Source organism: Tursiops truncatus, chromosome 3 (assembly GCF_011762595.2).
Source record: "Tursiops truncatus isolate mTurTru1 chromosome 3, mTurTru1.mat.Y, whole genome shotgun sequence".
In the NCBI taxonomy this organism is placed as follows: domain Eukaryota; kingdom Metazoa; phylum Chordata; class Mammalia; order Artiodactyla; family Delphinidae; genus Tursiops; species Tursiops truncatus.
The window spans coordinates 99,686,118-99,702,339 of record NC_047036.1 but is presented as its reverse complement, the minus strand read 5'-3'; the positions used below and the strand labels follow the sequence as shown (position 1 = coordinate 99,702,339).

Here is a 16,222-nt window from a genome sequence, read left to right as displayed (position 1 = left end):
AGTTAACATTTACCTGATTGGAAACCAGAGCCTCAGGCAGCAGCTTTTAATGAATGCAAATATATACAGTCCTATGGGACCCCAAGAATAATCCTCACTGGCCACCAGAGCCAGGGGATCTGGAGGTGTCCCTTGGTTAGCAGTCAAAAAAATTGGGGCTATAAGTTCTTTCATGTGAGACGCCAATGAGGTGTAGTGAGGCAGAGGGAGAGCACAAAGATGGCATCCTTTAGCCTATGTTTTCTGAGAGTAACTCCATAGGCTTGGAGATCAACAAGGGGAGGGGATAAGTTGCACAGATTTACATAATTTCAAGAAACACGGGGGAAAAGAAATGCAGTAGAGTTGTGAAGTAGGGACCACAGTATAAAGATTGAAGGTTAGTAGAAAAACAAGCATCACATTATTTCTTTTCAGTCTCACCTTTGTTCCTGGCCATTAAGATATACTATTATTATTTGCATCTTTTAAACACTTATTTTAATTTTTTTCACAGAATATTTTTGCCTCCTCCTGAGAATTCTCTATATGATATTTTATTTTTAAAGTTTATATGATTGAAATAAATTTTATTACAAATTTGTTTAAAGTTCTGGCATATTAATTAAGATAGGTACAAAGTTCTCCTCTCCTGTGGCAGCCTCTGACACTCCTTGTTGTCTGGGAGAGCAAGGAAATGTGGTACTAACATGAAAGTCTTCTACATTCATCAACAACATGCCATACTGCTATGCTTCCACACAGGTTATTCTCTTTGCACTCCTCAGCAAACAAGTTCTGTAGAGGTGAAATATCATTCTCTCCCACAGGATGTCATACACAGCATAGGTAATTTGGTATGTTAGAACTGATTCATCTTCTCTCAGCATTTGTTGCTGGTCCCAAATATTTGTTTTAAGTCCTATAATTGTAACACTGGACCATTTATCCTGTTGAAGTTGATTCATAACTTAGCTGAAATGTGTTTTCCCAGTGTCGAAGTAGGATAGAAATTTCTAGAATTAGTTTTTACAAGTTTTTCTGGGTAGATGAGTTTCTAAAGCTGCTCAAAGGTATGGGGCCAGAGGATTTTTTAAAAACTTACAGAAAAGCAGTTTTTTCATTATAAAAACGGTCCCCATGGCTGTTCTCTAGTGATAATTTCCATCTACAAATAATATGTAGTTACAGCGGTGTTTATTAAAATCTCATTTTAAATGAAAAGTAATGCCTTCATTTACATGTTAAAAAAATGACAGCAAATAATTTTTTTCTTTAGAAAAGATACAATATTTGCTCTTTTAAATTTAATACTGTTTTTAATTTTTTTTCTAGAATTTTGAAGCTCATTGCAAGCAATTACATGCTACCAAATCCACAGTTTCTTTTTGCTGCCAGAGATTTTGCCATGTCAAATGTTATTTGAAAAATAGGGGTTGGAAGGTGACAATATTAATCATCTTGGGAAGAGTAGGTGAACTGAGAACACAGTCAGTTGCTAGCATTCTAGAACTAAGTGCAAAATATCAACTCAGATGATCTGATATCAATAAGCATAGTGGAACTAGACAAGTTGTACTTCCTTCATCTCTCTTCTTGGCTTAAACATTCACTGATTCTATATGGACTGTCATATGTATGAGATACTGATAAAAGAACTCAGTAGGGCTGGACTCACCATTATAAAGATAATTTGGGGTATTTTAAGCATTCACTGACTGAGATCTGTGCTGTAGTTTTTCAGTGTACTTGTTATAAGTTTGTTAGAATTCACTTGTGATGTGGAATTTTCTTTGTGTGAAGTGTTTTAATTATGGATTTAATTTCTTTAATGACTAATGCTACACAGTTTCTATTTCTTTTTTGTGAGTATTGGTAATTTGCGTGTTTCTAGGATTTTTTTTCATGTTATCTGTATTTAAAAAAAATTGCCATAAATATAATTACAGTGTCGTTTTATGGTTCATTGCCTGTAGGATTTGTAGTCTTCTCCCATGTTTAATTACTGTTATTGTTTATGTTTTCCCTTTCTTTTTGTTTATCTGTTTGTTTAGGCCTTGCTGATACTTTCTATTCTATATTTTCAGCCTTTATCTTTTCTACTATGTGTATTTTCCTTTTAAGTACAACTTTAACTTCATCCTACACATTTTCATATGCTATGTTTTTCATTGATTTCAAATTATACTATTTTATACTTTTCATTGTGATGTTTTCTTTGACCCATCGTTTATTAGTAACTGTATTTCTTATTTTCAAGCACATGGAAATTCATGGAAAGATTTCCTATTTTTTTTCTCTTTGCATTCATAGGTAGAGTAAGATTTGTAAAACTCATGCTGAGAAATTTTATTTGTTATGAAGTCAACAATTTTTATATTTTTCTCATCCTCAGTGATGATAAACATTTTGGAAAGTACTCTCTTTCACCAGACATAACTGTGCTAAGTTGCATATTTTGTATGATTTCATGGAGGAGTAAGAAAATCATTCCTTGTTTATTTTAGGCAAATCAACATTGTATCTTGGAATAAAAGAAACATAGTGGATATAAGATAATGTTTTAAGCAATGCACATTTATTACTTGCAGTAGAATATTTCCATTTTATCTGACAAAAGATTAACTGTACATTTATATTATTTTTTTTTTATATTTTTTCACATTTGTATTTTTTGCCTGTCTCCTTTCCGCTATCAGTTTTCACAGTTGTCAACTTTTCTAACCTGTACTTGTTATTCATTCCTTCATTTCTAACCTGTTTATTCATTCGTTTCTAGCCTGTACTTGTTAGATTTATATTACTTTAATTGGAACATGTCGTTTCTTAAAAAAAAAAAATCAGTAAAAATATTAACTAGCATTCTTTCAAAGCCTTGCATTTACTATTGGCATGTAAACTTCTCTTTTTTAAGTTAATTTTCAGAGAATAGATTAAAATATACTCCTAAAGAGAGAACATCTACTTACTTGCATATGTAGGATAAAATGATCCCAATATGCAATCAATGACAGAAAGCCATGCACACTAGAAGTCCAAGCTCAATGAGGACAGTAATATATGAGACCAACCATATAATTGGCAATTTGAATACAGCTGGTGCTAGGTGATGACATATTTTCCCATCTTTTGGTATCTGGCAGTACTCTTCCTCAGCTTTCTTTCTTCTCTTTGGTTTATTTCAACAAACTGAAATAATTCTAAGCAAAGGAAAAAAAAAGAGGTGTAAAACACAGAAGAATCTATAATTCATTTCTATTATTCCATTTATTTATACTTTATGACATGATAAAGTGCTCCTTCATCTTGGAAGAAGAAATGCCAGTGGCTATAAACCTGTTATACCAATAGATCGTGCATTTACAACAGTAGTAAAGTCTTATAGTCAAGCAGGTTCCTTACTGGAAAAGTTAGATGCGAAGTAGCAATTAATACTACAGGGCTGTTAATACCATTGTGACTGGTTTTATTAGAGAAAGATTCTTGAATTTTACATCAAAGTTAGGATTTGTTTCATAACAAAATAATGAAAGTGAACAGTAGTGGATACCTGTCATATTCTGGATATAATAAATATGTCAATTTTTAAAATATTAATGGTGGGGCAAAATAACTGTTCACATGTTATCAATTTACTTGTCTACATAGCATATAAGCAGTTAATAGGTAAAATGAATTGGCTTTCTGTATAAAATCATCTAAATGTTTGCTCTATGTTTTTATTCTTCCCCCAAACCAGTATATATGAAGCATTTTCAATGCATGGCTGCATGTCAAAAGGCATTTCTGGATATGTTTTTGTCACTTAAATCAGCAAGCTCAGGAAAATAAAACAGGGTAGAAGTTTTACTTGCGGCATAGTCATATTGCTTCATGCTTTGCCTTATATTTCTAGTAAGCCCTATTACTCACCTTTCTTGTATACACTTACTCTTATGATACCTCCTATTTGGTCTAAAGTCTTCACTACATATATATTTAGAAACTCCAAATCTATTTAAAATTTTTTTTTTTGCAACCACAATGTTATGACTTAAAATTTTGCCTCTGCTAGACTTTTCAATCCACTTGCTCCGTCTTTCAGTGTGGTTTCAGCTAAGAGTTGAGAGGATCATTCACTTATTTATTAATGTATTCTTGAATTAATAAATTAATGCAATTCAATATTTGTTGACCACTTACTATTTGGCAATTACATAGGTGCAATTGGGTTGAAAAAGTTCTCGACAAATGATGAATGAATGATAACTTTCTTATTTTCCTTCCCGAACCTGAAATGATCATGTTAAGAAAGCCACATTTTAAATCAGCAATGAAGTCCTTTCCTATAACATGTGGGAAGAATTTTTCTTTTTGAGAAAAGTGTACCATTTATATTTCTTAGTATTTTTTTTATCAATTCTAAATACAATGGTCTCTTTCAAAAAGTTATTTTCAATGTCCAAAGAACTGGAAACAAAGCAACAGATCGCTTGCATGCTCATATAGCCAAGTGTTGGTGCTGTCAAACTTGGAGACCACCACACGATGTATGAAACAAACGACAAACACATCATGCTGAATTTATTGCAAATATAAGTAAGAGTCATTATATTGGTAGGGCACGTCACTTCCAGAAGAGCAGGCTGCTGATATTATAGAGGGATTTTAGAGAGTGTAGCAAATAGGGATTGGCCAGCTTTCATTGGCATGGGTGAGTTGATGCCATTTGTAGAAACATGAGGTTGTTTATTGCTTGGTACTGAGAAGTGTGTTCATTAGAACAGAGTCCACTTCATAATTTGAAAGGCCCAGTGCTAAATGAAAATGTAAGGTTCTTTATTCAAAACGCAGGGGGATAAAACCTTGTTTTCCTTTTTTAACATGGTCTGTCTCTTAACCTGTCATGGTATTTTTATTTTGTTATATAATGTCACATGCTTTTGAGGACAGTAAATATAGACCCTCACAGGAGGCTGAGGCCTGATACCTGGACCCTTCTCACATCAGTGCCCAAGCCCCTGTAGAAAGGCAGAGATTGGCAAATGGTCATTGAGTGGGATTCGGGGAGAGGGGGGCTGTGGACCCTCCCAAGAATGCAGACTGGTCATGGGTAGTGGGATTGTGCATGAGCCAAGGATCCTAGCTGCTAACTCAGGCTTTACTGACCTACTGGACCTCATTTATAAATAAATTTAAAGATAAAAGTATTAAGAATTATAAAATAATGACCATAGGGCATTAAATCCCAAGTACTGAACCTCTTCTGAATACAGAGTCCTATGTGCCTATGTTGGTCACATGTTCATGAAGCTGGCTGTGCTTTGGAGTGAGTTTTTTCCTGATTGGCTAGAATTAGAAGCAAAGAGCTACAATTGCAAGCAACTTGCCATGGTGTATTCACTGGGATAAGGTAAGCCATCAAAATCTGGTCCATATAGTATCTGTCCCCAAGCCTTTAGAAAGCCGTCATTTATTGTTTAATCAGGCTGATGGCTATAAGACAATCAGCTGTTTCCTGATAATGTGGGAGCATTTTTAAAATTTTCCTTGCTTAGGCTGCAGGAGAGCCCTTCAAGTGTTGTCACATCCACACCATTCTTACTGAATTCCTTGAAGATAAAGGTTAGCTTGAGTACGTCTCACTTTTAGTTTGAATTTGATTAACATGAAAAGTTTGCATCGCCTGTTAGGACAGTGAACACAAGCACTTAGGACTGAGACAACATAATTGTATAGCTGTGAAACAATAAGTATAACTAAAAATACTGTAAGAAGGATATTGAAGGCTTTCCAGAACTATGATCTGATATTTCCCTGATTTAAGCAATTTGTAAGCTGCAAGAACTGAGCCGGTATGAATTTTTTCTCTTTTTTTTAAAATTTGTATTGGGGTAGAGTTGATTTACAATGTTGTGTTAGTTTCAAGTGTACAGCAAAGTGCATCTGTTATACATATACATATATCCACTCCTTTTTAGATTATTTTCCCATATAGGCCACTACAGAGTATTGAGATTTCCCTGTGCTATACAGTAGGTCCTTATTAGTTATCTATTTCATATATAGTAGTGTGTATATGTCAATCCCAATCTTCCAATTTATCCCTCCCCCACCCCTTACCCCATGGTAACCATAATTTTATTTTCTATATCAGTAACTCTATTTCCATTTTCTAGATAAGTTCATTTGTACCATTTTTTTTAGATTCCACATATAAGTGATATCATATGATATTGGAATTTTCTTTTAGCTTAGATATAGATTGTACCACCATACCCATGATGTTAATCCAGAAACAGCACGAAGTGTTAGCAATGGTACAGATACCCTCTGGTGGGCAAAATGAAATCCAATGCCTTTTTTTTTTTTTAAATAATGACTTTAGCTAAGAAATATAAACTTGTTTGTTTGTTTTGCCCCAAGGGGATGGGATTTAGTATCCACAACGTTGGCCCAAATGAAGAACATATTTTTGATTATCTCGTTGAGCTTTCCAACTACTGTGGATAGAATTATTATTTTCAAGAATATGTTCTATGAGTTATCATTTAATCTACTAGGAAAGGTTTTATCCCTTCAAACTGTTAGCAAAGAGACAAAGTCCTTAAGGGTATTGGGAGTCATATACTTTGAACAGTCAGTAGCTCAGTGAACAATTAATCTTCGCCCTGATTTGGCATTTAAAATCCAGAGTCCCACACAGGGAAAATAATCTAGTAGTTACAGAGGAGATATGTTCAACTTTAGAGGATATGTGGATGGACATACTCTATGTGGGTGTTGTTGACACAGTTACTGTGAAATGCCAAGAAATGTCTATCTTTCTCTTGGGGAGCAAGGATTTTCCTGTATTTATTTGTTGTCTGGACCATGTATCATTATTACTAAGGTTAGTGTAACATACCTTTATATCATTGTTTAAGTTGGCTACACTAGCAATAAAGTTCAGGTTGACGTTCTGTACATAATAGAATTTTCTGAATCTTATGTACCACCAAAATGTACATTCTTGAAATAAAAAAGCAAATTAATAGAACTTCCTCCAAGTAATAGATGTGAGACAATAGAATCACAGCAAAGTATGGCACAATTAAATCTACACACTGATTTATAAAATTATTTTACTTTGTGTAGTTTAAATAGATTCTTAGGAAAATATACTTTTGTGTCTTAGCTCTCAAAAAGACCTTGACTTATTGGTCCTGCTGTTGTGAATACAATCATACAATCCTCTCTTCTCCCCACACCAAAATAATCAATCAGGTATTTTACTACATATCATTTGGGGATCCAACAGAAAAATCAATGGCATTTGAAAAACTAGTTAAATTAAGGAGTATTTATTTACAAAAAGTCTATTTATGGAGGTGCTTTAATAAGGTAACTACAAAGCATAGTGCAGTACCCTTGAACTAACTTCTGCTGTCCGTACGCCTGAAGACAAGAGGGATATATTCACAAATGAATGTACTTTTAGAACATTTTCATCCCCCCAAGAAGAAACCACTGTACCTATTAGCTGTCATTCCATATTCCCACTCCACTCCCTCCTCAGCCACTTTCTGAACTTGCACCAGCCCCACTTTGTCTTTATGGATTTGCCTAGACTGAATACTGTACAGATATTTTGTTTATTCATTTATCAAGGTGATGGACATTTAAGATATTTTCAGTTTTGGTTATTATGAATAATGCTATGAAAATTCATGTACAAGGGGACATATGTTTTCATTTCTCTTGGGTATATACCTAGCAATGGAATTGCTGGGTTATAGGGTAACTGCATGCTTAACACATTGAGGAATTGCCAAAATATTTCACAAAGTGGCTGCACCATTTTACATTCCCACCATCAATAGATGAAGAATCCAAATTCTGAACATCTTCACCAACACTTGTTACTGTCTTTGATTTTAAACATCCTTGTGGGTGTCAACTGACATCTCAGTGTAGTTTTGATTTGCACTTCCCTAATGACTAAAAATATTGAGCATCATTTCATGTATTTACTGACCATTTGTTTATGTTCTTTGGAGAAATGTCTATTCATACCCCTTGATAATTTTTTAATTGGATTATTTTTCTTTTTGTTGCTGAATTATAAATTTTTTTACATATTCTAGATACAAGTTGCTTATCAAATATGATTTGAAAATATTTTATCCCATTCTGTGTATTGTCTTTTTACTTTCTTGGTGGTATTCTTTGAGCACAAAAGTTTTAAATTTTGATGAACTTCAATTTTACTATTTTTTCTTTTATTGCTTGTACTTTTGGTGTCACAGCTAAACAATCATGGCGTAATAGAAAGTAATGAAAATGTATTCATATTTTCTTTTAGGAGTTTTATAGTTTGAGTTTTTCCATGAAGACATGTGATTCATTTTGAGTCAAATTCTGTATATGGTGTGAGGTAGAGGTTCAAATGAGTTCTTTCACAGGTGGCTATCCAGTTGTTACAGCACTGTTTGTTGAAAAGATTAGTCCTTCCTCACTGAATTGTCTAGGCACACTGACTGAAAATCATTGATAAATGTGAAAGTTTATTTCTGGGCTCTCACTTCTGTTCTATTTATCTATATCACTATCCTTATGTCAGTACCATGTTGTCTTGATTACTCTAGCTTGGTGGTAAATTTTAAAATAGGGCAGTGTGAGCCTTCCAACTTCTTCCTCTTTTTCAAGATTGTCTTGGATCTTCATTTCCATATCGATTTTAAGATCAGATTGTCAATTTATGATTAAAAAAGCTGGAATACCGATAGGAATTATGTTGAATATATAGATCAATTTGGGGAGTATTGTCATTTTAAAATGTTTGGGCCCATAAATATGAGATATCATCCAATTTTTTTAGATCTTCTTTAATACCTTTGAGCATTTTGAATTTTTCACTGTACGAGTTGGGTGCTTTTTTTGCTAAATTTATTTCTACTTATCTATTTTGTTGCTACTGTAAATGAGATTGTTCATTTTTGGATTGTTCTGTTCATTGCTAGTGTATAAAAATGCAATAGATTTTTATATATCAAGGGTCTTCATTGCTGCACGTGGGCTTTCTCTAGTTGCAGCGCACTGGCTTCTCACTGCAGTGGCTTCTCTTGTTGCAGAGCACAGGCTCTAGGCATGCGGGCTTCAGTAGTTGTGATGCGTGGGCTCAGTAGTTGTCATGCACGGGCTTAGTTGCTCCCCAAAAAGATGAGTTAAAGTATTATACTGTACAATGAAAAAGAAAGAAGAAAACATTTGAAAATTCAAGGGCTAAAAACGTTATCATAAGTGCAATGTAACAATTAGCAGTTTATCAAATAAAAATGCTTGAATTAGGCAAAATACTTTGAAGTTGAAAAGGCTATATACAAGTATTTATTAATTCCACAACACACATGAAGCACACAGTACTTGTAGATAGTATGTGAGGTCTTTGGTATATAACAGTAAATGAAACAGTCTTGGTCCTCAAGTTTATATCACAGTGAGGGGACAAATAGTAAATTGTGCAATGATAAGTAAGTGCAGAATGTTGTAGGAGCACATTGGAACAACACCTAACAACATTTATAAAAGTACATGAAGATTTTAAGGAAGTGGTGCCACAGAAGATTTGAGGGCAATATGAGGATTGAGGTAAAGTTTTCTGAATGTAGATAGCATTTCAAAAACCCAGATCAAAAGATATTATAAGCACAGGAGTAAAATAATCTGTGTGTGAGAGAGAGAGAAAACAAGCAAAAATGACACTGATTAGGAATGCTTGAGTCAAACATTGAATAGCAACTGAAAGTTTAAACTTTATCCTGAGGACAAATGATGAAACATTGAATAGCATTACTTCTTAAAATACATGAGAATGATAAATCCAAATTCAGAGTAATAGTTATTTTAATACTTTTCCTGAAATTATATTTATCTATAGGCAACAGTTGACATTTTTGTATGTTTTTAAGTTGTACAAAAAAAAAATCTGCTCTACATATGATTACATGAAGTACAGTTAAATTTAGGTTTTGAATTCAATGAACTGGGACTTAACCTGCTAGCTATATATACACATAATATATTATCTCAGAAATATTTATTGAAACTAGAAGTTATGTCTTACATTTAGTTATTATAGACTAGTTTAAATGTAAAATATTTGTAACCTATCTAACACCATGTAACTGACACTCAGTTGTGAAACAATTTCCTCAGTACTATTATTCTCTCCCCTACTGAATCTCTTGTCTACAAATCTGATAGTCCAATTAATGTGTTTATCATCCCTAGCACATTTTATGAATATGCATGCATCCCTAAAAAGCACAGGGTTGGGATACATATGTTTTTTGAAATGTTTTTTGAAACCATCATATTGAATGTACTCTTCTTTTGCTTATTTAATATTATGTTGTTTTTGAGATTAATATATTTTGTTTCCTGTGGAAGCAGTTCAGTCTTTCCATACTGTGTGGTATGATATTATTATATCACTATTACCACCCCCAAGCATACAAGGATTTTGAGTTTTTTCAATTCCTACAAGTGGAATTGATAGGTCATATGGTGGTGTATGTTTAAATTGAAAAGATACTGCAGAACGATTTTGCAAAGTATTGAACTATTTATACTTTCTATACTTTCAGAAATGTATATATGTTCTAATTGTGCCATGTACTTGTCAATACTTGGTATATTTAGTGTTTTAAATTTTAGCTAGCCTAAATTCTAAAATTATATACTATCTCATTATAATTGAAGTATGTATATCCCTGAAGGCTAATGATGGAGGGCATCTTTTCCTGTACTATGGACATATATTTATTTTTGAAGTTTCTATTGCATTGTTTTCTTGCCAATTTTTGAGGACTAATGGACATATAACATTATATTACTTTCAGGTGTGGAGGATTATTTAAATTTTTGTAAATATTGCAAAATAGTCACTATACAGACTTAGTTTTCTTGTGATGAAAACTCAAGACCTATTATATAAGCAACTTATAAATATACAATACAGTATTATTAACTATAATCACATGCTGTACATTACATCCCCATGACTTGTAAGTTTTGACCTTCTTTGCCCATTTCACCTACCCTCCAATACCCAATCAGTTCTCTGTATCTAAGAGCTCTTTATTTTTTTAGATTTCACATATAATAAGGTCATATGATATTTGTCTTTCTCTGTCTGACTTATCTCACTGACTTATCTCATTTAGCATAATGCCCTCAAGTTCCACCCACGTTATTGCAATCCTACATATATATATTCCTATATATGTGTGTGTGTGTATATATATATATATAATTTGACATTTTCTTTATTCGTTCATCTGTTGATGGACACTTAGGCGTTTTCCATATCTTTGGTATTGTAAATAATGCTGCAATGAACATGGGGGCGCATGTATCTTTTTTAGTTAGTATTGGGCTGACTGGTGAAGGTCTCTTTCTGCCAGAGCAAACATGTAAAACCTGGGATAGAGGCCTAATTACCCAAATATGCAGATACCAATGTAAGGAACTGAGAAAAACTAATAAAGCTCCAGTAGCTGACCCTAAAGTAATGGAATGCTCAAAGAGTTCAGCATAATTCTCGTAAGGAAATTTAGTGAACTATAAGAACACAAACAAAATGAGAAGTTTAACAGAGAAATAAAACCCATCAAAAAATAAACAACTAGAAATCAACTAGAAATCATAGAGTTGAAAAATAGAGAAACTGAAGAATTCAACAGAGTGTTTCCAAAGTGGACTAGATCACAGACAAAAGAATTAGCCACCTGGATGATAGGGCATTTGAAATTATCCAGTCAGGGAAACAAAAAGAAGAAAAGAATGGCAAAGAGTGAAAAAAGCCTATGGGACTTTGGGACACAAAGAAAAGAAAAAAAAATTGCATTATGGAAATCCAGAAGAGAAAGGGACAGAGAGTATACCTAAAGCAATAATGGATCCTAAAGCAATAATGGGTGAAAACTTCCTGAACTTGGGAAGAGAAATGGACATCTAGACCCATGAGGCACAAAGGACCCAAAATGGGTTGAAACTAAATAGTGCTACAAATTATGATTATACAAATTATGATTAACTTGTTAAAAGTCAAAGACAGAATTTTAAAAGCAGCAAGACAAAAGAAAGAAGTCTTATGAGGGTTCCCTAACTATCAATGGACTGCTTATCAGAAACTTTTTAGGCCAGGAGAGAATAAGGTGACATATTCAAAATACTGAAAGAAAAATAAAAACTCTCAACTCAGAATTTCTGTCTCCTCCAGTTCTGAAGGACAGCTTTGCCAGGTAAAGACTCTCCAAAAGAATAATAGCTAAGGAAGTTCATTACCAGTAGACCTGCTTATAAGATATGCTAAATGGAGTTCTTTGAGTGGTAGTAAATGATGCTAATTAATATCATTAAAAAAAAAGGTGGTGTAAAACTCACTGGTAATGGTAGAGTTCGTAATAGGGCACTGGTGGTGCATAATACAATTCTAGTTTAAAAGTTAAAAAACTAATGTATTAGAAATAACCCATAAATAAAATAATCTGTTATTAGTTACATGGTATGAGAACTACATGAACTATAACAGCAATAACCTGAAATGTGAGATGAGTTTTTATCAGTTTAAGACAGTGTGTTGTAAGTTTAAGGTACCAAAAAAATATCAAAACGTGAAAATGACAGCAGGAACAATGGATCTACAAAATAGCCAGAAAACGATTCACAAATGGCAATAGTAAGTCCTTACATCTAAATAATTCCTTTAAATGTAAGTGGATTAAATGGCTGAATGGATTAGAGAAAACAAAAACCAGGTCCAATGTTATGCTGCCTACAAGAGACTCACTTTAGCCTTAAGGACACAGACTGAGAGTGAAGGAACGGAAAAAGATGTTTCAGGTAAATGCTGACCTGAGAAAGCAGAGGTAGCAATGCTTATACCAGATAAAATAGACTTAAAAAAGAGACCAAAAAAGGTCATTATATGATAGATGTCAATATATCAAGAAGATTTGTCAATTGCAAATATCTATGTGCCCAACACTGAAGCACCTTAATAAATAAATCAAAAACTAATACAGCTAAAAGGAAAACTAACACTTGGGGACTTGAGTGTCCCACTCTCTCTCAACGATGGATAGATCATGCAGACAGACTCAATAAGGAAAGAGCAGATATTAGCAACATTATAGATTAAATGGACCTAACAGATGTACACAAAACATTCTATCCAACAACAGCAGAATACAAATTCTTCTCAAGCACACATGTAACATTTTCTAAGACCTCAAAACAAGTCTTAGCAAATATAAGAAAACTAAAATCATACCAAGTATATTCTGTGACTACAATGGCATGAAACTAGAAATCAATAACAAGAGGAAAACTGATGAATATATGAAAATTAAGCAAAATTTTCCTGAATAACCAATGGATAAAAGTTTGAGACAAATAAATAGGAAACACAGCATACCAGAACTTATGGGACGCAGGAAAAGCAATAGCAATAAATACCTACATTAAGAAGCAAGAAAGATCCCAAATAACAAACTAGTTCTATGCCTTATAGTTCTATGCCTTAAGGCACTAGAAAATGAAGAACACAACAAGCCCAAAGTTAGCAAAATGAGGGAATAATGAAGATTGGAGTAGAAATAGAGACCAGGAAAGACTAATGACGGTTAAAAAAAAAAAAAAGGGGGATCCAAATCAACAAAATTATAAGTGAAAAATGAGACATTACAACTGGTACCACAGGGATACAAAGGATCATAAGAGGCTAATACGAGTAACCATATGCCAAATTGGATAACCAAGAATAACTAGATAAATTGCTAGAAACATACAACCTATCAAGACTGAATCATGAAGAAATAGAAAATGTGAATAGTCCAGTTACTAGTAAGGAGATTGAATCAGTAATCAAAAATCTCCCATTGAATACAAGCCCAGGCCCCAGTGGTGAATTTTACCAAACATGTTAAGAGAAATTAACACCAATCCTCAAACACTTTTAAAGAATAGAGGGAATGCTTCCAAACTGATTTTATGAGGCTAGCATTTTCCTGATACCCAAATCAGACAAGGACACTACTAAAAAAAACTATAGGCCAGTATCTCTGATGACTATAGATGAAAATACCTCAACAAAATACTAGCAAATAAAATTTGGAAGTATACTAAATTTATAAAATAAATCAGAATTTGAAAGAAAGAAGTCAAACTGTATGGGCAGATGACAAGATTTTACATACAGAAAATCCTAAAGAATCCACCAAAAAAAACTGTCAGAACTAAACAAATTGAGTAAAGCTGCAAAATACAAAATTAAAATACAAAAATTAGTAGTGTTTCTATACACTAACAAGAAGTTATCTGAAAAAGAAATAATCCCATTTACAACAGCATCAAATTAATACTTATAAATTTAACCAAAGATGTGAAAGATCTCTACTCTAAAACTATAAGACATTGATGAAAGAAACTGAAAAGGACAAATAAATGCAAAGTTACCTCATGTTCTTGAATTGGAAGAATTAATACTGTTAAAATGTAGGTTCTACTTAAAGCCATCTATAGATTCAGTGCAATCCCCCATCAAAATTCCCACAGCATTTTTTTTTACAGAGATAGAAAAAATTAAAAATTTATATGGAACCACAAGAACCCTGAATAGCAAAAAAATTCCTGAGAAACAAGAACAAAGTAGGAGGCATCATATTTCCTATTTCAAGCTATACTATAAAGCTCTAGTATTTAGAACAGTATAATATTGGCATAATAACAGACAAATAGACCAATGGAGCAGTATTAAGCACCCAGAAATCAAACCAAGGATATACGGCTAACTAATATTTGACAAGGGAGCCAAGAACACTTGATAAAGAAAAGACAGTCTTTTCAATAAATGGTGTTGGGACAACTGGGTGTTCACATGTAAAAGAATGAAACTGGACCCTTATTTTGCACCACTCACAAAAATTAATTCTAAAGGGGTTAGAGACTTAAGTTTAACACCTGAAACTGTAAAACTCCTACAAGAAAACATAGGAAAAAATCTCCTTGATACAGGTCTTGGTAATGATTTTTTGGATATCACACCTAAAGCACAAGTTACAAAACAAGCACCACCAACAACAAAAAAGCAGGACTATATCAATCTAAAAAGCTTCTGCAGAGCAAAAGAAACCATCAACGAAGTGAAAGGACAGCCTATGGAATGGGAAAAAATATTTGCAAACCACATACCTAATAAGGGGTTAATATCCAAAATGTATAAGACCTCATACAACTCAACAGCAACAAAAACAATCTGATTACAAAATGGGCAAAGGACCTGAATAGACATTTTTTCCAACGAAGTTATACAAATTGTCAACAGGTACATAAAAAGATGCTTAACATCACAAGTCTTGTCACTAGGAAAATGCAAATTAAAACCACAATGAGATATCACCTCACACCTGTTAGAAAGGCCATCAGCAGAAAGACAAGATAAAAAATGCTGGTGTAGATATGGAGAAAATGGAACACTTTGTGCAATGTTGATTGATTGTAAATTGGTACAGCCAGTGTAGAAACATTATGAAGAAAAGTAGAACTACCCTATATTCCAGAAATTCCACTTCTAGGAATATATCCAAAGGCAACAAAAACACTAACACGAAAAGATATCTGCACCCCCATGTTCAGAGCAGCATTATTTTCAATAGCAAAGATATGAAAACAACCTAAGTGTCCAATGATGAATGAATGAATGAAGATGTGGTATATATATATATATATATATATATATATATATATATATATATATGTGTGTGTGTGTGTGTGTGTGTGTGTGTGTGTGTGTATACACACACACATATACACAAACACAATGAAATACAATGAAGTACTTTTGGGCATAAAAAATGAGGAAATCCTACACTTTTCAATAAGATGGATGGACCTTGAAGGCATTATGCTAAATGAAATAAGTCACACAGAGAAATAAAAACTGTATGACCTCATTTTTATGTGGAATTTTAAATAAAGCAAAAACAAAACTCACCAAACTCACAGCAGAGGAGATCAGATTTGTGGTTAGTGGGATGGGAGAGGAGGAGGAGGAATTGGTGAAAAGTGGTCAAAAGATACATACTTCCAGTTATAAGATATATAAGTATTACAGATGTAATGTACAACATGTGACAATAGTTAGCACTGCTGCATGATACAAAGGAAAGTTGTTAAGAGAGTAAATCCTAAGAATTCTCATCACTAGAATTTTCTTTTA

The 16,222-nt window shown here is 33.3% G+C and overlaps 1 long non-coding RNA gene across 1 annotated transcript in view; it reads right to left on the bottom strand.

Annotated features, from left to right (window-relative positions):
- Positions 1-7,466: 7,466 nt before the first annotated feature.
- LOC141278215 (uncharacterized) overlaps positions 7,467-16,222 on the bottom strand; it is a 225,865-nt gene continuing 217,109 nt past the window's right edge. Inside the window, exon 5 of the long non-coding RNA XR_012330562.1 lies at positions 7,467-9,177. This is a non-coding gene — a long non-coding RNA (uncharacterized lncRNA). The remainder of the gene's footprint in view (positions 9,178-16,222) is intronic.